Here is a 27,221-nt window from a genome sequence, read left to right as displayed (position 1 = left end):
AGTATTTAAAGTTTGTAAGTATGTTTTGTATAACTTTATGCCAATGAAATCTGAAAAGCTGAATGAAATTGATGACTTCCCAGGAAAATGTAAATTATCAAAGTTGACTGAAAAAGTAAACTAATATCTCTAGAAGAAACTGAAAATCCATATCAAGTATTTGACAATATCTACCTACATTAATAATAAAATAAACTAGCCTAAATTTTGTGGATATAGTTTATAATATTATATATATTACAATTGCTAAGAGATTAGATTTTTTTTTTAGAGAGAGGCATAGAAAGAGAGAGCAAGTGGGAATCTTCAGCAGTCCCCATGCTCAGTGCAGAGCCTGATGAGGGACTTGATCTCACGACCCTGCAATCATGATCTGACATGAAATCAAGAGTCAGATGCTTAACTGAGCTGCCCAGGTGCTCTGAGATTAGATCTTAAATGTTCTTATCACACAAAAGAAATGGAATTATGTGTCTTGATGAAGATGTTAGCTAACTCTCTGGTGGTAAGCACACTGAGATATAGAAGGGTATCAAACCAACCCATTGCACACCTTAAACTTACACAATGTTATATGCCAATTATATCTCAATAAGGTTGGAAAAAGTAAATAAAAATTAAAATCTCCAATAAATGGGGAAAAAGAACCTTCTATCAAAGTCCTTACAAATGGCAAATCAGTTAAAATCAGGATCAATTTTACTTATAAAGAGGGAAATGCAAAAATACCAAATAAAATTTCATCAAATATCACCCACCAGTGGATTAAAAGATAAAGTAATTCATGAGAGAATATGGGTGTAGTTTATGAACATAAAGGCAAAGGTAAAAATGAAGTTTTAGTATTATTAACAGGAGAAAAACTATAGGATCATATTAGTAAATACTGAAACAACATGATAAAATCAACTGCAGATAAAAAATGAGTAAAATGTGACTAGCACTACACTTTCAAATCATGGTAAAAAGTTATTTAACGGAAACTAACTGCAAGTTTTACATCAAATAAAATTAAAACCGTTCTCATTAAAGTTATAATCACGACAGGGTTAGCCATTCTTACCACTACAATTTTTGGGGGGGAGGAGGGGGAGCTCTAGCTATTTTAGAGAAAATAAAATATATGTTGTAATAAAAAGCGAAGAGAAAAACTATCCTTAACTGATAATAGATTCCCTTGAGAATAGACTACAATAGGGTCGGCACTGATACTGGAAGAAGTTGGAAATAAGTAGGTATGGGATAGGGTGGTTTACAGCATGGTAGGGGAGGTAGAGGTTAAGAATGGTTACATGTTGTATATATTTAAACTTTTTTAAATGTTTATTTTTGAGAGAGAGAGACAGAGACAGAGACAGAACGCAAGTGGGGGAGGGGCAGAGAGAAAGGGAGACACAGAATCGCAGGTTCCAGGGTCTGAGCTGTCAGCACAGAGCCCGACTCAGAGCTTGGACCCATGAACCACGAAGTCATGACCTGAGCCAAAGTCAGCTGCCCAACTGACTGAGCCACCCAATGCCCCAGTGCTGTATTTAAGGTACATTTCATATTAGTTGGTGTAGGATATGAGAAAAACAGGTGTCCAAGATCATTCCAAAGCTTTTGGCTTTTAAAAACCATTCAGGACTAGAGGAGAATTTAGTAAAGTGACTAAATATAGGATCAATATGCAAATATCAGTAGTCTTTTTTTTTTTTTTAACAACAAATGCCAGAAACTGCATAGGGGAAATGTCTTTCACGGTAGAACTATAAAAGTGCATAATAATCAGTTTAATAATAAATTATAAACACTGCATGAGTAAATTCACATAATATTACTAAATGACCGAAAAAAAAACCATGACTTCACTATTATTTTTAAGAAACAAGACTTCAGTATTATTTGTATAAAACAAAATCACCACAATAAAGCAAACATTTTGTAGTACATGCTCTGTACCAGGCACTTTATCAACTCATTCAATCTTCCAACATAGCACTATCTATAGCTATAATTATTATAACCATATTATAAATGGGGAAACTGAGGTACAAAGAAGTCATGCAACAAGGCAAAGTCATTGCAGCTAAGAGTAATGGAATTACAAGAGGAATCTTGCTCCAGACTTCAGAGTCTGTATTCTTAACCATTAGACCATACTGCCCCTAGTTAAACAACACGACAGAGACTTACCATCCAGCTAAATGTCAGTATTCATAATCCACTATTGAGAACTCTGACTTAAACTCTCCAGATCCTCTTCCTTAAAAATGTGGAAACTATTCATTAACTATTAAGATTGTTGTGAGGATCAAATGAGGGAATGCATATAAAATCTTTATGATAGTGCCTAACAAATACGATGCTCAAAAAGTGGCCACTTTGTGTGTGTGTGTGTGTGTGTGTGTGTGTGTGTGTGTGTGGTGTGTGTTAAATAACTGCCATCACTGCAGCCATATATATGCAAATCATGGAAGAGTCTACCCCGTGGAAGAACAGACCCCAGAGCTCCTGATACACTGCTAAGTGGCATGGATCCCTACTTTGGCTCATAGCAGTCCCCAGAACCAGCTCCCTTGGCCATTCTTCCATGTGGAAATAACTGTCCAGACTCTAACCTGACAAAACAATATAAGCACATATGGTTGCTACTATTATTAACAGTTGCTCTTTACATTGTAGTAGAAGACAGATTCATCAATAGATTGTGAAGATATCAACACTTAATTTCTGTGCCAGTATTCTCTACTCTTATAAAATGAGTACAATAGCAATAATGTATCAATGTTACAACTGTGGTGGGCATTAAATGACTTAATATGTTGCAAGCACTCACCTGTTTGCTCAGAATTTTTTTTTGAAGACTGATTAGCCATTGAAATATGTGATTACTTATTCTCAATTATTACCTGCATGTACCTATGCATTTTTTACAGGAACATCACCTCATATCATAGTACTATTACTGAAATAATGCAGAGATTTAGGTGGCTAAATCGATGTCAATTCAGAGGCTGCTGCCCAAGTAAGATTCATGTTCGTCTCTAAAGAACACTTCTCTACTCTTTATTACTATCTTGTGATAAATTTTACCGAAAAAGATCTCATTAACATTTAGGCCTGCCTACTGTGATGCTCTGTGGTGTGTGGCTGTTTATTACACACATACTGAGTGATTCACTATTAAATTATTAATAATTCAATAACAGTTCTTATGAATGATCAACAATTTACCTTTATTATGTGTCAACAACTGAACCACTGTAGTACTGAAAGGTTTTAGAGAAACTAAATTATGAAATGGAGTTAATATTCATTCTATTTAGACTAAAGCAAACATTTTCTCTGATGGATTATCATCTTGTCATTTCCCCTTCTACTTTCAATGAATAGGGTGAGAGTAAAGGGAGAGAGTACCAGTAGAGGTAGGTAGGAATAGGAAAAAAAAAAAGGAGGACTTCTTGAAAACATCCCAACTACTGAGCTTAGTATATCTTGGAATATTGAAATGGGAATGCACAGGGGTGCCTGGGTGGCTCAGTCGGTTAAGCGTCCGACTTCAGCTCAGGTCATGATCTCACGCTCCGTGAGTTCGAGCCCCGCCTCGAGCCTGGAGCCTGCTTCCGATTCTGTGTCTCCCTCTCTCTCTGCTCCTCCCCGTTCAGGCTCTGTCTCTCTCTGTCTCAAAAATAAAACGTTAAAAAAAAATTAAAAAAAAAAAAGAAATGGGAATGCACATATAAAGAGTTACTTAAGGGGTATCAAACTTTAAGATAAGAAGGAAGGGCTAAGAATATACTTTCTCATCTACCTAACACCTAGACACTTTCAAGCATCATTTCCACAAGGAACCACCACCAAAAGGCACCCTACAGCTGCCTCCTCTTACAATTTCTTTGCTTCAACGTATTTATAAAAGGCCATTTCACCATTAATCAAGACATCTTTAAAGGATTTTGCTATAGGATTGATTCTTTCAGTTTTTATCTGTGCCGAATCATCGCTATGCTTGCAAATACCAAGGTACTCTAGATACGGATTGATCTAAGCCTAAGAGAAATATTTAAGGAGTGTGATAATAAAATCTGGACAGGATTCATGTAATGCTTGTCAAAGCATTATCATGACTTCAGGCCTGGTTTTAAAAGAAAATACTTAAATGGCTGATCAGCAGCATAAGGCATTTAGGCTCATATGTTTAGATATATAAATTTACTTTTTGGTGATGATGTCTCTGAAAACGATAAAATGAGTTTGTTTTAGAATATACTAAAGGGAAATGAAAATATCTGTCCTTTTAGGGTACTAGAGAATTTCAGGTACAGTTCTTGAATAGCAGTGTTAAAAAAACTTCTAAATATTTACTTTGAACATTGATACTTGAATATATATTTGAATATTTATGATGAGATGATTTATAGTCAATGCATCTGAAAAAAATATTCTCAGAGTTTAAAAGAAATTTTAGGCATTCCAGCAAAATTCATTATTCAACATTTGACATCTAAGAACAGATCCATAGACTTGTACTTTAATAAACACAAACAGAAGAGCAGAACATTTCAATCCTGATTGATGGACTGATTATTTTAGGAAATAGGTGTTCAAATAAAATGGTTCTAGCCTTCAGGTTCCTCTTTGGCAAAGTAAAGGAATGAACCAGTTAGTAAAAAAGGTCATTTCAAAAAACTCATAGCTTCCCCCCCCCCCACCGCTTAAGAAACCAATCACATTTCCTTTTGTATGTGTAGTATGTCAAAAAATATGCAATTAATACATACAACATATTATGAGAACATTATCCACTACAACAGTTTCTAGAAAATTTTATTTTTTCTGAAGTCTATACAGAACTATTATCACCAAATATCGTAACTGTCTACAGGCAATATCCATGGAAACCAGCTTCTAAATACCAGTGTATTATGAAATGAGGGGGAAAAAAAAAACCCACTTACTAATAGGAGTGTTGAAAGGCCAACAAATGCACCGAGTCCTGTATTGTGAAAGGTCTACCCTCTGACCATGGGAAGCTTTAATCCCATCAAGGAAAGTGACTGCTTCCAATAGAAATGTTATAATACCTTTTCCTAATATGTCGCTTTTACAAAACTCTTTCAAAGTGCCAACTGGCAAACGAGGAGGGCCTACAGTTATCATAGACTAGAATTGCTGCCCCACAGGGCGAATCCTTTTTTTGTTTGTTTGTTTACTGTGCACCACAAATCACACCTTAAAAGGTCAGCCTTTAGAACATGAAAGCACATTTCAGAATTCATTGGACACAGGCTCCATCTGACTCTTCTGATAAAAAAATATATCCCTATCCCTTATCAGCTATAATAGCAATCAGAGTGGTGCCAAGAAGTAGTAATAGAATGGAACCTGGCATAAAGAGGATGCTTAATAAATGGAATATATTTTTATTATCTAATGTAATTTCTATTAGATTTCTCGACTTTCTAGTGTTTCCATTCACCTGTGCTAAGTGACAACAATGTTCCAAACAACTATACTGCTGTTTTGTTTGCTTTTTTAAACCTGTTCTTCAGTGATCACTATATACACTATATGTATGTATGTGTGTGTATATATATATTTATATATATGGGGTTATGTACACACACACACACACACACACACACATATATATACACATACATGTGTATGTGTCTAGGGTATAGATATTTACAGTAAAGTTAGAAAAGGTAAAATTCTATTTATATCACTTTCATTTTTATATTATCCCCAAGCAAGTATGTATTTACTTTAAGGATGTTCATTATCAATACCTGCAATTCATCTCTTAGAATACTTTAAAAACATAAAAATATATGTAGACTCCAGAGACAGGATTAGGTAAAGCTGGTATAAACATGTTTTGTAGAAAATTCACTTAGCAATTTTGAAGCAATCTATCTTCACTAGAGAAACAAGATTCTGTGGAGCCTAAAATAAACTATTTAATAAAAAAATTAGTGACAGACATTAATTACATTTTCTGAGACTTCAAATCTTGACAAAAGAAAAATAATTTAACCTCTTTTATGGGAAATTTAGGATTTCAGAAATCAGAGAAACAAGTCATTCTATTCATGCTACACATTAAAAATATGAAAACGTTTGACTTTTGTGTTTTTCTAGGATCATCACTTTCACTTGCAGTGACGAAGGATTTATGTGGTATATAGAATTCTGTTTTCCACTGAACCTGACTATAGACTGAGGTAAAAAAAAGAAAAAAAAAAAACCTCAAAAGAAGAAGAAGAAAAAAAGACAGTCCTTTCTCCAGAAACAAAACAAAACAAGATCTTCATATGAAAGGAAACATTTCAGATTGTTAGGTGATTTGATCACTGTAATAAGTCCTGCTAAGGCGATTACTTCATATTTTGAGGCATGAAAAGAGAAATAAGAAATACTAGGCTTAGTGCCCACTTGGCTAAATCCACCTTCCTGGGCAATATCCCTAGGCACGGTTTTTTTGGATTTAGGTTTGTTTTATTTTCCTCTTCTCACTTTTAACATTTTTCCTTGTGCTCTGAATTTATTTCTACCCTTATCCTGTTAAAATTACTCCTTCAAGGTGCTTTAATATCCAGGATTCCTACCATAGCTTTTAATAGGTTCCGTTGCTACCAGAAAATTCAGCAGTTTTTAACAGTTTCAAATGTATCACTCACTTCATTTCCTCTTTTGCTCCAGATGTTTTCTCTTAGAGTTCTCATTCGTTGACAGAAGAGGTAGGACAGCTTTTCTCTCTCTCTCTCTCTCTCTCTCTCTCTCTCTCTCTCTCTTTTAGAATTAGCTCATCACTTCTATCCATATATTCAGATATTTTTATCTACCTATTTATTTCACTGAGCTTAAATTTCCCTCCCTGAAAATGCCAGGAGTCAATCATACATTTCAATTCTTAATTTTATTAATTTTATGGACAAACAAAAAATAGTAACAACAAAGTACAAGTGCCAAATCATTTGGCAGAGTGAGAAGTCTCCCATTTAATATCATTTCAGTACTTTAATAGACTCAGATCGAAATTAAACCTTATTAGTTCAGAAATTTCTCAGAGAAGCTGTGTTCATGATCACACATATGGGCAAATTTGAGGTCCCAATTTGTGTACGTATAGCAATGCATGTATTCTGGCTTCACATTACAAAGTGCTTGTATTTTCATTTAAACGAGTTTAAAAAGTGAAAATACACATTTACGTGTCTTTAAAATATTGTACAACGTAGGACAATTCTAAAAATAAACTTAGACTATAAGCACTTTGAAGGCAGTGCGTATTTTTTTTTAAGTCATTGTGTCCCCAGACTCTACTCCATGACACTGTGAATGGACACTGTCCCTTTCCATGTAATTGATATGAGAACGCAAGTACCTCAAACTATAAGAGAAAATAAAAGAGAAAGCAATGTGCCTCTTCTCCCTGCCCCCACACCACACTCCAGGGAAACACAGACAACTTTCCATTTGACTTGCAGACCTTTGGGCAACTGAGTAATTGTGGGCTACTTAGGGCTTTAGTCATTTGTGAACCTCAACCTGGGCGAGACAGCTATTTCACCAGATGGCAAATGTGATCACAGTTTTCAGTACAGCAACTCCAGCAATAATATTCCTGTCATAGGTCAAGAACGTACTTTATATCACCAAGTTATGACTAATGGGTTCCAAGCACATACGGCAGGACATTTCATTGGATATACTTAGAAATTGCCTAATGGCAACTTTTAAAATATTGAGCATGGGATCCCTTTGCTTGAAACGGCTCAATATTCCAAAAGCTGATTGATTACATCTCTTACTACCAACAGTATTGCCTCCATCACTCCGCTGGCACATTTTCACTAATCCTTCAGACCTCAGTTAAGTATGACCTCTTCAGAGAAGCTTTCTGGGAAGCCTACAATATTTTCACAGCGTGGTCCATACCACCACACCCATTACCACTTTGAATTATATTTCTTGCATGCTTGCCCCCTTGTCAATGCTTTCTGAAAGCCAGGGCCCATCTAACAATCTCTCTATTCCAAATATTTAGCACAGTATTTGGTCCATACATAGGAGAGACTAAATGGCTAGTGAGGGATGGATGGATGGATGGATGGATGGATGGATGGATGGAGTTTGCAGATACATAATATACTAACATACATATTTATATACAAATATATTCAGACACACTAGGCTACCAAATAGTCACAATTACACATGTGATGCTGAAATATTCCTATATAACTCATACTTACACTCTTGCATATTTTTTTTTCCTTATTTCTCTAATTCTGGCTATTCACAAATAAGAATGACTAGTTTTCTCAAAAATAATTTTAAGTGGCTTTTAAAAAACCAGGATACTAGAGTTTATCCGGGGCAGAAATTAGACACTATGTTTATGAAATTCATTACACTGTTAATCATCCTTCATTATCTCACATGCTAGCCATTACATGGGGAACATTTTGATGTGCTGTATACCCCTGGCACTCTAGCATGATAGTGGTTATGCAACTTGCTGTGTTTTAACTCTATGGTTTAAGTATCTTACTGTTCCTTTTTCAAATACATCTCCAACAAGGGTCATTTTCAGAGCTCACAGGGAGGTCAGCTAATTGAGGATACATACACCTCATCCTCACTAGTCGTTACTGTACTAAATACAGGACTGGGAAAGTAGTACGAATTACATATTCTCAAGTAAACTCAAACCTTATTTTTATCATCAAGTAGTATCTTTGACTTAAGAGTATACCATTTTCAAGGAAGTAACAAGCATGACCGAAGAGGAGTTTTTCCCTCTAACTCCCCACCTGCCTTCTTGAAGAGGAGATGAATGAAATTATGAAGGGGTCTATAACCCATCTCTTTTCTCACACACAGCCCGTCCCGTAAATTGTTGGCTGGAATATTTTTGTCTATTTCAAAATATTTTTGTCTATTTCCTCTCTTCCCACTGAAATCTCATTATTTCAGACCCCCATTAGCAAATCCTGATTATTCCAATAGCGTTCCCTAAAGCCTCTCTGACCCATACTCTTCCTCCTCCTTCCCCATACCATTTACCCACCCAGGGTGAGGCTTATCTACCTTAAAAGCAGGCCTTATTTTGTCAGTCCACTTTCATAAAACATACACTGGCACACAAGCTGCATATACCACATAAACCACCACCAATGGCTATCTGTTTTCTCCTCTGTCAAACTAGAATCCTGAACATTATATTTTTCATTTAAAAGCAACACGTTTAGTCCTGGATTATAGGCTGGCATTTTGAGAGTGTGGCTGGCTCCTTTGAGACTGTCATTGAGAAACGGATCTTTGTTCAACGTGATCAATGTTCAGATCAGATTTTGTCATTTCAGCAACAGGCTACTTTCTAGTGGTGAGTTCAGGAAGGTAAAGAGCAACTTTTGGTGGCTCTTGTCAGTTACCCTGCTGACCTCTACTAAGCTGTTCATTTCTGTTCAGGCTTCTACACTTAGCACATACATTCTATTCTTCGCAATTTAACATTTAATCTCATGCTACCTTGTGTCTTTCAAGCATAGGTGTCTCTGGCTAGTTTAGATGTTCCCTGAAGGCAAGGATTATGTTATCGCTCCCGCTCTGTCACTCAGGCCTCCTTATTCTTGGTGGGAATCCAATAAGTATGTCTTAAATCTCTGGCTATAGGACAGTAAACTCACATCACCTCACCGCAGCACAGTAAACCAGAGCATAATTAAACTTGAACTTTGCACCAATTGTAAAAGACTGATGACCATAAATCCCTGTTATTAGCAAACAGTTCTGGGGTGGAATTATGTGTTGTAAACCAGTAACTACTTTATTATCCAAATCATCAAATAGGAAATAAACTGTCCGTGTGATCATGACTGCATTACTTACCAGTTTGCATTCTTCTACAAGGTGTGATTTTTATTTAGTTTTTTGATGAACAGGTAAGGCAGATAATGATGTTTTTCTTGTCTAGTAAATAATACAACAGCTAACAGAGACAGTGATAATTCTCTTCTCATATAATAGTGTACCTTGGATCAAAGGCATGACTACTACCTCTACTATTTGCTAGCTCTGCGTATTTGGACAATTTTTATATCTTCTCTCAGCCCACACCCTCCTTCGCAAAACAGGGATTGCACGTACCGTAAACAGGAGTGAAGAAAGATTAGAGGTCACATGGACAACTAATTTAGTTCAGGGCTTGGCAAACAGTAGGTGCTCAATAAACAGTAGCATTTTTTTCCATGGCACCTATCTGCTTGGCTTCTCTAGCTGGCTCAGTAAATGAACGCATAAGGAAAGGACCGCGGTCTGCAGACAACCTTCTGGTCATCTTCTTCCTTCCCTTCTTTTCTCTCTTCCTTCCTTCCTCCCTTCCTCTCTTCTTTCTTTTTCCCTCATTGTTTTCTTGCCTTTCTTTGCTCACTACACGGGAAACCTCGAATAGATCTTTGAACCTTCCCTTTTCTCTTCTTTAAAGTTCTTTAGTTCTTCAGACGTATAAACAAGTATCTGAATTTTGGTAAGCTCAGTAGAGGAGTGTCATCATTTGCAGAATGATGTCCAACTATTATAACCACTTATTTGGAAGTTCCTAATCTAGACAAATAGTAAGTAAACTGTGATTAGAGAGATTTTTTTCCCCCTCAAAATACCCTAGGATAACATACAGTGCAGGCCTCATTTCCACGGAGATTAACCTCAATGCCTCAGCAAAAACAGTGCCTACCACAATCCCATGAAATAATTTTAGAAGCAATAAATTATGACCGGTTCCATTTACACAAATATTTTGATATCATGAACTAGCTTGCTTATTCAAACTGACAGACTGAGATGGAGAGCTACAGATAGAAAGGTCAAGAAGTAGATGATGTTTTTGAAGTTAGTGTGTGGGGTTTCTGGTGAGAAAGGGGTAGGGGGGTTAAATCAGCTGCCATATGGGGAAACCATCTGTGTGTCTCAGTAGACAGGGAGCAAAGTGTACTTGGGATTTGACAATTTATTCAAACATTTTTCAAGTGCTTCAAACAGCTGTGGGGAATAATTTTTGGGGGGAAGAAAAATCTTTGGGCAATGAAGTTTTAGAAGTATTGTGTATAATGGGTAAGTCCATTACTATATAACTATTAGTAGCATAGTGAATCAAAAATTTCTTGGTTCCCTTTTATTAGGAATTCTTTGCGATCTTGAGTTATCCAGCTAAAAGTTAAAAATGATAAAAGAAACAACCGAGCACTTAATAGACGTCTAAGCAGTGAACTTTTTTTCTTTTTTTCATATTAAATTTAGTTTAGAGAAAAAAGATTTTTTTCTTTTAATGTTTATTTATTTTTGAGAGAGAGAGAGAGAGAGAGAGAGAGAGAGAGAGAGAGACAGCATGCGTGGGGGAGGGGCAGAGAGAGAGGGAGACACAGAATCTGAAGCAGGCTCCAGGCTCTGCGCTGTCAGCATAGAGCCCGGTGCGGGGCTCAAACTCAGGGACAGCGAGATCATGACCTGAGCTGAAGTCGGAAGCCCAACCTACTGAGCCACCCAGGCTCCCCTAGAGGAAGAAGATTCTTAAAGCTCAAAAATGGGAAGGAATGGAGCTGGGTAACACACAGGTAATCTGTTGACATTATTCAGAAGAGGGTGGGATGACAAGAGAATGGAGGGGACTAATGTGAAACAGTGGCATTTCCAGAAGATTGTTTTTTCTTCTTTTTCTTTCTTTTTGTAGAGTCGGGGAGGGGGAAAGGGAGAGAATCTCAAGCAGGATCCACCCCCGACATGGGCCTCATTCCCTTGACCCTGGGAACATGACATGGGCCAAAATCAAGAATTGGACACTCAACCAACTGAGCCACCCAGGCACCCTGAAAATTGTTTTTTGTAAAGTGATTACAATATGGACTTTATCAGAACTTTAAGAATTTACCATAAAACCAATGTCAAATTAAAAAAGAATTTTAATTCAAAGGATCATGTATAAATGAACAGTCTGAAAACTCTGAAGTGATTCTTTTCCATTGAAAAACAGAAAAGTTATAATATTATCCTAAGTGAATATTTTCAAAAGAACTTTTTTAGAACTATTCTTGTTGGGATCAAGGCAAAATAAATGTTAGTGCCCCTGTATATTTGTGAATATTCTAGGGAGACAAATCTTTCGGTGTTGTAAGTGACTTCAACCTTCATCTGGAACCCAATCTCTCATTTTGGTTATAATTTAATAATATAATTATTAAGCAGGCTAATAAATAAGTTAACCAAGGCTAATAGCCAGTGGCCAACGTCAGAGCTGAATCTGAAACATGTAGGCATGCCAAGCTAGTGTTCTTCCTAGTAGATTAAAATCTCTCACATAAATAAGTTGCCAATTCATCCTACCGATAGAAGTAAGTGATCAGTATACTACATGGAGCAAAGCACAATTGGAATTCCTCATTTCCCAAACTGGTAGTCCTACCACTGTATGTACTGAAAAATGCATTCAGGATATCACTTTGATGGAATGAAGACAAATTTCCTTTCCTGTGGTCTCCTCTAGGATATTAATAATGGAATAGAAACATACACCTCTACATGTACCAGTAACCTGAACATATCTATTGACAGAAATTAAAGAAGGTATACCTTACTCTGGGCAAGAGCATATTCGCGTACCTACATCTCACCAGATCACCTGCTATCCTAGTCCTCTGAATGCGTGGTCACAAAGGCAAAGTTAACTCCACAGGGGCAGGAACCTCGGTCTCCTCCTTTCTCACCTTTGAGTGAATGTCTGTGACTACAACAGAGGTCTTGCCATTTGTTCTTAAGCCGGGAGCCAAGCATCTGTTATGACCAATACTACATCATTCTACTAAGACTCATGATTATGCTACCTCATCTGCAGCAAACACAGAATATGATGTTATATTTGTACCATTCCTTCTACTGAAAACAGAGATACAAGTATGACCAACATTGCCAAGGAAGCTGGGGAGGTGTTCTTTAACTTTTATTCTGTACCTTCACGTGTGAATCAGATACAACAAAATCTTTTAAGCTTAACTTGGACAAGTTTTGTTAACTATGTTAATCTCACTTTTGTTAATTCCATAGCAAAACAATAATCTTTTTGTAAAATTTAGATGTTTTGGAGTCACTCTGGGGAAAAAAAAAACAAAACTTCAGAGGGAAATCAAATAATAATTACAAACAATTTCATCAAATAATTAAAAATAAATCTCAAATCAGTACCTGCCTGTTATTATAAAATCCAGAGCAGACAGCCTATTTAAAGATTGGCTTCTTCAGAAGGTAGGTTGTTCCACAAAGAAAGCTGAGATCTGAACACATTCTAGTTCTCCAAGAGTCAGGGCCAGATGAATAGGAGAAAGCGTGTGACTCGAAAGTTCATTCAGCAAAATAATGTTAATAACTTAATACTGGAGAAACAACTGCATAAAACATGGAAGTGCTGAGAAAAGAAAGGCCAGTGCAGAATTACAACAGTATATTGAAGATCTGCACATCTAGAGGTCCTTTATTCATGACTGGTGCTCTATGGTTCTTGCTTAGTTTTTCTCTTGGGTAAAATTGCATACATAGGTGACTGGCTAGCTGGCTAGGAGTATGGGTATTCCATTGGTCCCAGAAGTTGTCCATATGGATGTCCCTGTACCAGATGGATAACTCCAACAAGAGGTCTCATCATTATCCCAGTGGCAGCAAGATTGCAACTGAAAGCAAAGACATGACACAAAGAATGGCATTTCAATCTTCCCAAATCTTCAGAGTGTGAAACTGTAAGACTCATTCTAAATCAATGCCAGAAAGCAGCATCTGGGCAATGATCCAGCAGAGAAGGTGGAAAAGGAGGGTAAAGAACAGAGGGAGGTTTTGGGGAGTGGAAGAGGAGAGGGTAAGATGCCGAGGGAAAAAAGGTAAAGGGCCAGTGAGAGACAGACCCTGGGTGAGCCAGACACGAGTTTGGGAGTTGCAGGATACATTCTTTCTCTACTTGAAATGTTGATTTTGAACATTTCAAAACATAAAACCAAAACATCTCATTAGCCAAGGGCAGAGTCCCTTGATCTCAGACTTGGTCACATCCCCACCCTTCATTTTAAGCCCTCTTGGGAATGATTTTTTTTTTTTTAAGTTACAAAAGTAATTGCTACAGAGGTCAAAGGATAACCAAACTATAAATTATGGCATCGAACTAACTACACTCAAAAGAGTTGCTGGAAAGGGCACTGGCAAACCTTCACTCTAAAGACAATTTTACTCTGGGGCCAGAGATGCAGGTAGGAAAAACAGTTAAGTGGAAGATTGAAAGCTGCACTTCAACTCTTTGTGGCTTTTCACACTGATAATGGAGATTGTTATTTTTGTACCACCAGCTCCTCTTCGTCTTTCCGGTGGAAAAAAATAAACCATTTTGTTTTCAGGGACCATTTCTCCACCAATCACAGTCCATCACTTGGCCCTGGGATGGGCATGTAATCCAAGTCTTGCCAAGAACAGTAACACATGCACCTAGATCCCTCTATATTAATTGGTCCAGGGATAGATACTTGGTTTAAACCAGGCCAATCAAAACTCTTCTGAGAGCTTGTATAGGAAAAGTTCTTGCAGCCTGTAGAGACTGCAAGTGCTAAAATCTTGGCACTTCTCTGCATTTTATGAAGACAGACAGATTGACAAAGAAGTCAACCACAGGGACCAAGTCTTTAGAGGCAGAGAAAAAGAGACAGAAAGTTGATGGCATCATTCGGAACCTGGATAAGGCCTATCCCTGAAATGTTCACAAACGTGATCCAAACATTTCCTTTCTAAGCTGGTTACTTATTTGTGGTTGCTTGAAACTAAAAGAGTCTTCAAGTTATATTTCCATGTATGACTCCGACGTATATAGTTGACTTATACTACTACCTACCAGGAAAACTTAAATTTTTATGGTGCATCTGTCGCTGAACTAGTGTTACTATTCTTAGACACTATGCGATATTGGCCTGTATCATCTGTTCTTCTCAGAGCCCAGGTAAACTTGGCCTGACCCTTGGAGAAAAGAGGAAAGACATTTATCTCTTCTCCATAATAAAATGATCATTTAACATTCTAAGTCATTTTATATGAGTATTTCCAATGTCAGCAACGTTGACATTGGTCGTTTTGTTCTTCCAAAAACTTGTGCCCTGGAGCAGAAAAGAATGTATCTTTGAAATAAAAGGCATTGGGCTATCTCCATAGCTTTTCTTTGCACATACATGCGTGGGCATCCACCCACCCACACAGAGCTTTAACGGTGAAGGCAGGAAGAGGAATGGTAAGAGAGGAATATATATGCTTTCTACGACTGGATCAATGAGAAAATAATCAGGCAAAATGGAGGTCCGAGAGAATGTGTACCTGTAACGTGTTGTTTGAGCAATAACAAAATTCCTCCTGACGACTCCAGGTGTTAGGTAGAACTTCCTTCAAATTCTCCAATCTGTTTTGCATGCTTCTGTCAGTGCTCTCTTTCGAAAATACAGACCAGTACCCTACCTGGTTCTGCAACAAAACCCTTGGCTTCTGACAGCATAAGGAAGGGAGAAAGGAAGTCCAAATCTATCAGCTTCCTACCAAACATCCCTCCCAGTTCGACCCTACCCACAGTACAGCCTCCCCTTTGTCACACCTCCACCATCTCTCAAGCTCCAGAGAAACTCACTGCCAGCCAATTATTCGAGGCGTTTGCCACCTGCAGGCTTCCTTTACATGGAGTGCTCATTCTTCTTTAATCTGCCTATTATTTCATTCGAACTGACTTTTACTGAGTACTTTTCAGTGTTTGTCAGCCCACTGAGGTCGTATCTATGCTCCCAGGCTCTAATTCACCCTGTATTTCCATACCTCTCTGGATGATAAGTAACCTTGCTATGCTTTCATGTTTACATCACTTTTTAGTTACGACAATAGCAGGACACTACTGTCTGCTTACACAGCTCACTTCCGTGCACCCTCCCCTTGCTCCTTAAAAGGTAAGTGATTGGGGCGCCTGGGTGGCTCAGTAGGTTAAGCGTCTGACTTCGGCTCAGGTCATGATCTCACCGTTCGTGAGTTTGAGCCCCACGTCGGGCTCTGTGCTGATGGCTCAGATGTTTCAGATTCTGTGTCTCCCTCTCTCTCTCTGCCCCTCCCCCGTTCATGCTCTGTCTCTCTCTGTCTCAAAAATAAACATTTAAAAAAAAATTTTAAAAAAAAGGTAAGTGATTTACTTAGCTAACCAACCTGCATATGCTTCAGCATAGATGGGCCCCTAAAGTAAGTCGTGGGGATGAACAATGGATGCTCTAAGTCAATCTGGTTCCCCTTCCCCTTGGCCAATGGGTGAAGCAGGCATGTCACAGAAAGTGGTCAAACCATCATCTGACCAGGCAAACCTTATCTGCTCTTACGGAAAGGTTCCCAAGGTGTACCTGACTTCCTCTGTGATTTTTGGCTCTTTTTCTTGCCATCATGAACAGGACTGAAGCTCTGAGTTATAGTTCAACACCCAGCTACTCGTCATCGGGCCCAGTTTTGCAGACTCAGGCTGGGGATTATGTAGGTCCGGAGCTTCATGTGACACGTTGGAATCCGGTGCTAAAACCTAAGGTCGCTTATGGCAGTAGTAGCTAGTGGTGGTTAGTAAAATAGTAAAAGTGGTGACTTTTTCTTTTCTCGATCCTCTTAAGGAATTCATGAAAACATTTGGCTTGGCAAAAAGATTCTTATGACACACTTATGGGTCTCTAAAGTCATTATTAGTTAAATAAATAATACTGCCTTCCTTTCATCTCATCTATATGGTCATGAAACTAAGGAATATTTTTACATATTTTTCATAAAACAGTTGTTGCCTGAAAATTTTATCACTCACAGCTTGCACTGTTCTTGTAAAATTGGTATTAGGAATCCATACTGTCCTTGAAAGTTCTATCTACTAGAGTGAAACACAAAAAAATGAGTATCCGAGTTTTCGAGGGCTGCATGGCAGGGTTAACTCCTGCATCCCGATTTCTCCGTGATAAATTAATAATATTTATTTACAGACTGTTGCTAGTAAAATACACAGTAGGGGTATGCGCTAGAAAATGGTCAACACAGTGATCTAAACATAACCAGTTACAGTCATGACTAGACTCTCTGTTTACCATTCTGGAACTGGTGGCGTTTTATTACAATTGCCTATTTACTTGTCTGCCTCTTTCCCCGGACTGTGAGCTCCTTAGGGGCATGGGCCATCTCCTCCCACAGTGCTCAAGAAGTGCTTGTTGAACGTGAGAGTACATAAATGAGCAAATAATGATGCCACAGTAGTCCTACTATAAATGCCGGGAAGAGAGGAAAATATCCAAAAGATTATTTTTTAATTAAAAAAAACAAACAAACTAGGGGCGCCCAGGGAGCTCAGTTGGTTAAGTGTCCGACTCTCGATTTCGGCTCAGGTCAGCCCTGCATCGGGCTCCACGTTGCACATGGAGCCTGACTGGGATTCTCTTTCTCCCTCCCTCTGCCCCTCCCCAGTGCATGTCTCCCTCCCTCCTTCCCTCCCTCCCTCCCTCTCTCTCTCTCTCTCAAAACAAAACCACAAAAACAGTTTCGTTCATCTGAAATTCGAAATATTAACAAAAGAAGCTGTTTATTTCATTTAGCATATTTAGCATTTCTATTGTTAAAATATTTCTAATGTGACGGGGCATAATATTTCCTCCAAAAGAAACTCCGTCATTTTGGTGAAGACGAGGTAATATTTTAAATTGGGCAGACTGACTATCTTTTTTCAAATGCTATCCATTATGGTCCGTCTCTCTGTTAAATATTATATGTAATAAGCAGATTATTTGTCTTAGAAAAGCAAGCAGAAAGAATTAAAAGAAAGATGTTTTCCAGTAGAAATGAGTCCTCCTAGGTACGCCATATGTCATTAACATAATAGCCACATACACACAACACTGACATATTCAAGCATCTTTTACAGCAAACTACACCCACTCCCTCTCTCTCTTCGTCTGCCCCTTCCATATTCCAGCCAGTCCCTCCACCATACCGTCTGGATATCCTGTCTGCTTGTTAAAGCAATAAAGTCTAATTTGCCTCTGACTTGTTTTGCTCCTTGTAATAGTACCAGTCTTTTTTTTTTAATTTTTTTTTCAACGTTTATTTATTTTTGGGACAGAGAGAGACAGAGCATGAACGGGGGAGGGGCAGAGAGAGAGAGAGACACAGAATCGGAACCAGGCTCCAGGCTCTGAGCCATCAGCCCAGAGCCTGACGCGGGGCTGGAACTCACGGACCGCGAGATCGTGACCCGGCTGAAGTCGGACGCCTAACCGACTGCGCCACCCAGGCGCCCCAGTACCAGTCTTAAAGAGCATAAAGACACAGCTCACTCTGTGTTTCTCGTTATAACACAAGATGTGAGCAGCCGGTAGGGCTATGGGGAAAGAGTCAAACATTTCACCTGAGTCTGTCCTCTTCTAAAGATACAGTTAACATAGTGATTCAGGTTTTCTAGACTCTTCTATGTTTCAGACTTGAGAAAATATTTAAAATGGGGCAGTTTAAATTCTTAAAATGCACTTGGATGCGGCCAACATACGTATTTTTGTTCTACGGCATTATAATGGAGAGAAGTTAATGTTGCCATTAAAACACAGGGTCACGGTCCTGGGATCTAGCCCTGCTTCAGCATGGAACCCACTTAAGATTCTTTCTCTCTCTCTCCCTCTGCCACGCTCGCTAACTCGTGCTCTCTCTCTCTAAAAAAAAATAATAAACAAAAAAACAATTTTAAACTTGAGCTTGAGAGTATCAAGCCGTGTTAAGGAAAACGTTTATTCTGCTCGACGACAGTCTACATTCCAGCCACATGGTCGACAAAATTAGGCAGAGAAACTCCTCTGGGCACATTAAAAACAAAATTGCTGAATAAATGACTGAAAGAAAAGATGTGGTTTTAAGGTAATAGTGAGACATCAGGAAAATAAGAGAATTCTTTGGAAGACAAATAAGCATAAGAAGTGAAGATTTCAGTGAGGTAAAATATGCCCTGTAATCCTGTCAGTATCTGCTGGGTCCTGGGGCACAAAAGCAGGAGTTGAGGGTGTAATGAGCCACAAGTGGTACAAGAGAAGAAGCCCCGAGCCGGACCCTAACCCCATCCCTTCCCTCACACCCCTGCTATGCACATGTCTCTCTCTGTAAAATGGACCGCTCAGTGGCAGACTATAAGGCTATGTCCACAATCTGATGACTGTCTTCTCAGCAGCCGTAAGACAGTTGAATGGTATCTTTAAGCTACTGAGAAAATAATAAACACACAACTTCAAATCCTATATCCATTCTAACTTCTGAGAATGAAAGTAAAATAAAGACATTTTTAAATACAGAAGAGCTGAGCACTTATTGCCAACAGGCTTTCACTTAAGAGACTTTTAAACACTCTACTTAAGGAGGAAGTAAAATAATTCTACAAAACAAACTGTGAAATGCAAGAAAAACGCAGAAAAATCCTGAAAGGCAAGCAGGACCTAACTATGAAGACATATTCGGGGCACCAAAAGTAGACACATGGGTATAGCTAAAGAAATATTGTTCGCAGAAAATATGGGGCACCTGGGTGGCTCAGCTGGCTAAGCATCTGACTTAATTTCAGCTCAGGTCGGGATCTAACAGCTTATGAGATTCTCTCTCCCTCTCTCTCTGCCCTGTCCCCACTTGCGCACACATGCTCTCTCTTTTTCTCAAAATAAGTAAATAAACTTAAAAAAAAGAGAAAATAATAAAATGTCTTACATACAAAGTTAAAAAATACAAAACTGAAATCCTCAGTCTCTGTGACACATACCATCAGGAGTGGGGTCAAATGCAATGAGAACCAAACCAGCATGGACAATAAGAATGAAATCACCTACCGCCCCCCGCTAACAGTTTACAGTAACAAGACATTACTATTTTAGTGTCTTCATTATTGCCCAGGCTATATGGAACTTCCCTAAAGAGCCATTAACTCCTTCAACTAAAAGCAGTAACAGTTCACAATCCAGCACTGCTGAACCCCTCACCCCGAAAGTCCTTGCCTTGTTTCAATAGATTCCAAGCTATTATATCATGAGCCTTTCTCAATTCTAATCAAATTTCCACACTGAAGGATCCATTTTAAACCAAACTTCAAATTCTCAACAAGATCTGGTTTTGCTTTTCCTCCCCAGACACGACTAAAACCGTGGAGGCGGTGTTCTCTGTCATCATGGGAAGCCATAAACACAGCTCTGTCTTATCAACCAGGTGTGGTGGTATTTGGGGAGTGAGCATTCCACAGCAGTTAACATGTTCTCAGGTAATTTTATATTTTGAGGATGGGGATCTAAACATGGATTAACTTTAGATATTAAGTTAAATAGGCATTTCTAAGGTAGCCACTTAAAAGTGACAATGGATGTATACTTTCTAAATTCACAGAAAAGAAAAATGGAAGAAGATTAATAAATGCAAGGAAGGAAACTGAAGAAACAGAAAAATGAAGTACAAACCCAAAGTTATATACATAATGAGAAACAATGCACTATATGAAATTCCTAAGTTAAATATAAAGATTTTTTTACTGAATTTTATTTTATTGCTACTCACATTCCTTTCATAAGAGAAAACAAAAACACACACAGATGTACATACTAACATGCACACACACATGCACAAAGAAAGACACAGGAAAGGTGAAAGTAAACGAATGGAAAGAATGTCAGGCAAATAATGATCGCAGTTACCTGAGGTAGTTTGTTAATATGATAGGCATAATATACTTTAAAGCCAAACCAAAACATCAATGAAGACTAAACAAGGTCAGATCTCTGAACTTCTGTGCACCAACTAACATAATTTAAAAATCTATAAAGCAAAAAATAATATAATATTAATAATATATAATAATATGATGATAAAAACATATAAAGCAAAAAAAAATTAAACATATAAAGCAAAAAACACATAAAGCAAAAAGGTAGGCCTACATGGTGAAACTAACAAGTGTATTTATCCTCGGTTAGGAGAATTTAATACATCTCTTAGTAATTGATACATCAAAAAAAAAATTCAGGAAAGATACTGATGCTGTGATCAGATCAACTGTACAAATTAATATAATGGACATATACAGACTTGCACCACACAACTGAAGAATATACTCTCTTTTTTAAGTACATTTGGAAAACTTAAAAATCTGAAGCAAATAAAGCCAAGTCTTACATTTTACTTTTTTTTTTTTTTCAACGTTTATTTATTTTTGGGACAGAGAGAGACAGAGCATGAACAGGGGAGGGGCAGAGAGAGAGGGAGACACAGAATCGGAAACAGGCTCCAGGCTCTGAGCCATCAGCCAGAGCCCGACACGGGGCTCGAACTCACGGACCGCGAGATCGTGACCTGGCTGAAGTCGGACGCTTAACCGACTGCGCCACCCAGGCGCCCCGCCAAGTCTTACATTTTAAACAGTCATAGACAAACAAGCCATATTTTTTACTCCAAATTAAGTGAATTTAGAAATCTCTCATTTAAAAGCCTCAAATCTGCACTTAAAAACCTCATAGTTTTCCATAAAATGTGAACAATATGCTTCTATATAATAATGGCTTAAAAGAAGCAAAAAATGGACATTTTAAATATCTTCAAATGGACAAAAATTAAAATGCCACATTATCAAAATTGGTAGGATACAACTAAAACAGGATTGAGAAATCAAACTCACATCACTGATAATACAATAAACTGGAATTAAGAGCAATCAGAAGTGCCCATCACCTAGAGAACATTCTGGCCAAAATATTTAAGCAGGACCTAACTATGAAGACATATTCAAAGAAATTGACACTAAGAGATTCTGCAGAACAAATGTCCTGGACTGTTTAAAAAAAACCAATGTCATAACAGCCAAGAAAAGGCAAGAAAAGAGTTATAATAACCAAATGCAATATATAGTCAATGATTTGTTCAAAATCAAAACATAATAACAAAAAAGAAAATAAAAAAGTGTTAACATTTTGGGATCAGGAGATTGGAAAATCAACTATGTATTAGGTAATAATTTCATATTAGTATTAAATTTCTTGCATGTGAAAACGGTATTGAAATGACATAGGAAATATCCTTGGTTTTAGGCGATTTATGGTGAAGTATAAAGTGTCATTATGTCTGTAACTTCTTTTTAAATGCAGAAATTGAGGCGCCTGGGTGGCTCAGTCGGTTAAGCGTCCGACTTCAGCTCAGGTCACGATCTCGCGGTCCGTGAGTTCGAGCCCCGCGTCGGGCTCTGGACTGATGGCTCGGAGCCTGGAGCCTGTTTCCGATTCTGTGTCTTCCTCTCTCTCTGCCCCTCCCCCGTTCATGCTCTGTCTCTCTCTGTCCCAAAAATAAATAAACGTTGAAAAAAAAAATTTAAATGCAGAAATTAAAAAAATAAAAAAAATTTCCCAAATGGGAAAAGTGTCTCTTAACAAACTAAGGAAGTACTTGACATAATAAAGAAAAAAAAAAAAGAATCTTCATTAATCATCATACCCTACAGAAGTGATGAATCACTAAATTCTATTCCTGAAACCATTATTACCTGATATGTTAACTGACTTGGGTTTAAATAAAATTTTAAAAAATCTTCATAATCAACATTGGTATATTAACAGCACAATTTTTACTCCCGCTGGCCAAAGATGGAACAATTTAAGTTGTAAAGTAAATAATGATACCACTGGATTATAACACAAGTAATAAAATAAATATCCATGAGTCTATACTGATATAAATGATGGAGGAAGGAAGGAAGGAAGGAAGGAAGGAAGGAAGGAAGGAAGGAAAGAAGGAAGGGAGGGAGGAGGGAAAGGAGGGAGGAAGGGAGGGAGGGAGGGAGTTAGGAAGGAGGGAAGAAGGAAAAAACACAAATTTTCTGTTCTGAAAAATTCCAAATAACCCCCTTCCAGGAGACAGAACTTAATCACTCCTCCTTGAATATGTACTGAACTTAGTTACATGCCTCCAGTTAACAGCTAATGAAGGGGAAACATACTTCCTTACCAGAGAAGCAACCCACCCTCAGTGATCAAGATTAACATCATCAGTGATAAGTAAGGGAGACAGTATGTACCTTCTGATATGATATGAGGAGAAGGGGATATCATCTATTTGGAATTCTTCCCCCAAATCCATAACCTCAGTGCAATCATGAGAAAAGAGCTGAAAAACCTAAACTGAGGGACATTCTACAAAATACCTGATCAATACTCTTCAAAACTGTCAAGGTCGAGGAATAAAATGAAAGAGATGGACTGTCACAGATTGGATGAGAATGAGGACCAAATGCAATATGCGTATCCTAGAAAGACTCCGAAAACAGGAAAAGGACATAAAGAGGGAAAACCACTGACATCTGAATAAAGTCTGCAATTAAGAGTATTGCAAGAATGTCAGGTTTTCAATGATGCAAATATAACATGGTTACGTAAGATATTAACATTGGAGGAACCTAGGTTAAGAATATATGGAAGTTCTCTGCACTATATTTGCAGCATTCCACAAATCTAAAGTTATTCCAAATTTTAAAGTTTTTTTTTTTTTCAACATTTATTTATTTTTGGGACAGAGAGAGACAGAGCATGAACGGGGGAGGGGCAGAGAGAGAGGGAGACACAGAATCGGAAACAAGCTCCAGGCTCTGAGCCATCAGCCCAGAGCCTGACGCGGGGCTCGAACTCCCGGACCGCGAGATCGTGACCTGGCTGAAGTCGGACGCTTAACCGACTGCGCCACCCAGGCGCCCCTAAAGTTTTTTTTTTTAAAGAAACTCTAAAATCAGAAAGATGACAGGGATACCTGCTAAGACAATCTACAGCTTAATGAGAGATGGAAAAGAAAGAGTAGAGAAACTGAAAGGGAGAAAGGAATCTTTTTTTCACAAATCATGTGATTTTTTTTTTTTGCTTAAATCCAAAACAGTTCCCAGAATAATTACGAAATAAATAAAAGAGCTTATAGCAAGTGTGCAAGATATAAGATCAATACAAAAAAAAATCAACTGCATTTCTAACTACCAGCAATATACAAATAGAATATATTTTTCAGGAAGGGGATTTTAGCAAGTCTATAAAGAATATAGAAATAAATCTAAATAATTATGCATAACATCTCTAAAAGGAACATTTGAAAAATGTATAGATGATAAAGAAGATTCCAATAAGTGGAGAAACAAAAGTTCTCCTAGATAGAAAGTTATTTCTATAAAGATGTCAACTCTCATCAAAATGATTTATATATCCAATGCTATCACAATAAAAATCACAACAGGAGTTTTCAAGGAACTTGGCAACTTATTTCTAAAAATATATTAATGAAAAATAGCACGGATGTTCCAAAAGAGAAGAAACAAGAGGTGAGACTTCCCTATCACAGAGCTTCTACATGCTACATAATTAAGACAGCATCATTAAGACACAACTGAGCAAAGGAACAGAGCCCCAGGTACCAGAACAAATCATATGCAGAAATCTGATTACAAATCTACTGGCTCTGCGTATCCCTGTGGGAAAGAATGATTATTTAGTACGTGATTCGGGGACACTACTGGATACCCTAATGAAAAACCTCACACCAGAGACAAAAATAATTACAGATGAATCAAAGACTTAAATAACAAAAGCAAAATTTAGGGGTGCCTGGGTGCCTCAGTCGGTTGAGCATCTGACTTTGGCTCAGGTCACGATCTCACAGTTCATGGGTTCGAGCCCCATGTCGGGCTCTGTACTGACAGCTCAGAGCCTGGAGCCTGCTTCAGATTCTGTGTCTCCCTCTCTCTCTTTCCCTCCCCCGCTCACTCTCTCTCTCTCTCAAAAATAAAATAATCATAATTTTTTTAAAAAAGAAAAGCAAAATTTAAATAGCCAAGCAGTCTACTAAGAACAGTATAAAAGATATGAACAGACATTTCACAGAAAAGTAAATATTAGTGGGCAATAATAATATAAAAATTTATCAACCTCATTAGTAATCAGGAAACAAAAATAAAAATTAATATTGAGGTACAATGTTATACTTTCCATACTACCAAAAATGAAAAGAATGACAACCAAAAGGTTGTTGAGAATCCATTGTAACAGAAATATTTGCATATTGTTGGTAGAAATATAAATTGGTCATTTTAAAAATCAACTTAACTCTACCTACTAACATTGAAAATGTAAATGCATTAAGACAGCAATGTGGTTCTTAGATATAGACTCAGAATTTTTTTTCTTGCACTTTCAGACAAGGAGAACAAGCCAAACATTCATCAAGTGGAAAAGACCAAAAACGTTCACCATACACCAGAATACTATGCATCAAGGAAAACAAATGATCTAAGCTATCTGCGTCAACATGAACTGACGTTAAAATATCACATTTTTCTGTTTAAATACAGTATTATCCCATTGATCTATATTTCAAACACTGGCAAAAAAAATAACCAACTTACTCTTTATAGGAAAGTGCATAGAGAAATGGACAATCGTAAAATTATAGAGAAAATCAGTAGACGGGGAAAAAACCGCTTAGAACAATGATTATATTCGCAGGGACAAGAAGAAGGTGTAATTAGGAAGGAACAAGGGAAAGGAGGTTCAGAATTATTGAAAGTGTCACTTTTCTTAAGTTGAGCCTAATAATGAGTAAAGCTCAGTCACAAGTTAGGCGAGGCATGCTGGATGATGGTTTAATTTTTGTTACTTAACTACTAATATACATCACACACACATGCATATAATGCCTCTCCTGTAACACAACCTCCCAGACGTGCAGGTGTTAAGTGACCCGTTTGGCGTTGACCTGTAGGAACAGGAACTAGGGAACATGGCACAAGAAGGGCTAACATTCTGGCTACTGCTGTTGATGTCTCTGACCCAGAAGACTCCTGTCTTTGGTCAGCATGCACGAAACTTGTAGATTAACGTGCTAAGATTTTTCAAGGAGAGCAAAATCTTAAAGCCATCATAATTTTTAACAAGGCTATGGAATCCAGCATATGAAAAGAAGCCAGGAGGCGCAGTCTAGCATGGTGAAAAACTATCTACATGTGTGTTAGGAAAAATGGATCTTAGCATTTGTTTAGGCATAAAATATGAATGGTATCTAGGGCTGCTACTTTCCTTCTCTGGTCTGTTTCCTTATCCATAAAATGAAGGGTTGAATAACAGTCTCTAAAGGCAGCTAGAATAGCTTCCAGTTCTCAAAGTCAAAGATTACAGATGTAAGAGGAAAAAAAAAAAATAACATGAAATGCATAGTCACAGAAGAAATGTGAAAAAAAGTCATTACACAAATGTTAAAGATACAAACTGTGATGACAGCAAGTACAAAGTTTATTTCATCTTCATTGAAATATTTATCTGTAATATACCATAAAGTGAAAATTCTCTTTTAACTTGTATATCAAAGAGAAAACAACCCCACAAAGAAGCTCAAGTAAAATATTTTCATGATATACAAATGCCATTGAAGTGAAAAGTCTTCATAAGACCACCCAACCTTGACAAGTGTATTCACATAGGATTTAAAGAGTAATATTTGTATGACATACAGTAGGTGGTCTTTTGCGTGGGTGAAAGACTCCAGCTGACTTTGGTTCATGAATGCCTCTAGGAGAATTATGATGAATTTCTACCTGGCAGACCATAATGTTAGTCTAAACTTCTAATTCTGCTTTCAGAATTGCATTTCTTCTTTGTGACGAAATATCCAAATTTCTTTAATCCTGTGTGTGCGTGTAAGCATCCATATGTGTATTTAGGTAGCATGCACCCATGGGCACTGCTTTTTCTTTTAAATACTTATTGTTTATTTTATTGACTTGGCTATCGGGAAGAGAAAATGTAAAATTTTCAGCACTAATCATAACTTAGGTTTTCTGGCACAACTACATTCCTTTATTTGGCTTTTCTTTCTCTACGCGTCATGTCAAATTGTTTCATTCTATATGTACTTTGTGCCATAAGTTACTTCAAACCATTTTCAGTATATGAACCAATGAATGCATATGTACAGTATGTGTCTCCTGATTTTAAATGAAACATAGCTTAAATAAGGTAAATTTCTTGGATCATCAGAAAAACATGAGAAAAACAGAACAAAAGATGCCATTTGAAATCACATCATTACGCTGGAGAGGATGTGGAGAAACGGGAACCCTCTTACACTGTTGGTGGGAATGC

The 27,221-nt window shown here is 37.6% G+C and overlaps 1 protein-coding gene across 2 annotated transcripts in view; it reads right to left on the bottom strand.

Moving 5' to 3' along the window:
* PDGFC (platelet derived growth factor C) overlaps positions 1-27,221 on the bottom strand; it is a 206,676-nt gene that overhangs the window by 63,990 nt on the left and 115,465 nt on the right. The gene's annotated exons all lie outside the window — the stretch shown is intronic.

Source organism: Prionailurus bengalensis, chromosome B1 (genome assembly GCF_016509475.1).
Source record: "Prionailurus bengalensis isolate Pbe53 chromosome B1, Fcat_Pben_1.1_paternal_pri, whole genome shotgun sequence".
Lineage (NCBI taxonomy): Eukaryota > Metazoa > Chordata > Mammalia > Carnivora > Felidae > Prionailurus > Prionailurus bengalensis.
The sequence above is the reverse complement of the archived record's forward strand: the minus strand, read 5'-3'. Positions and strand labels throughout refer to the sequence as shown.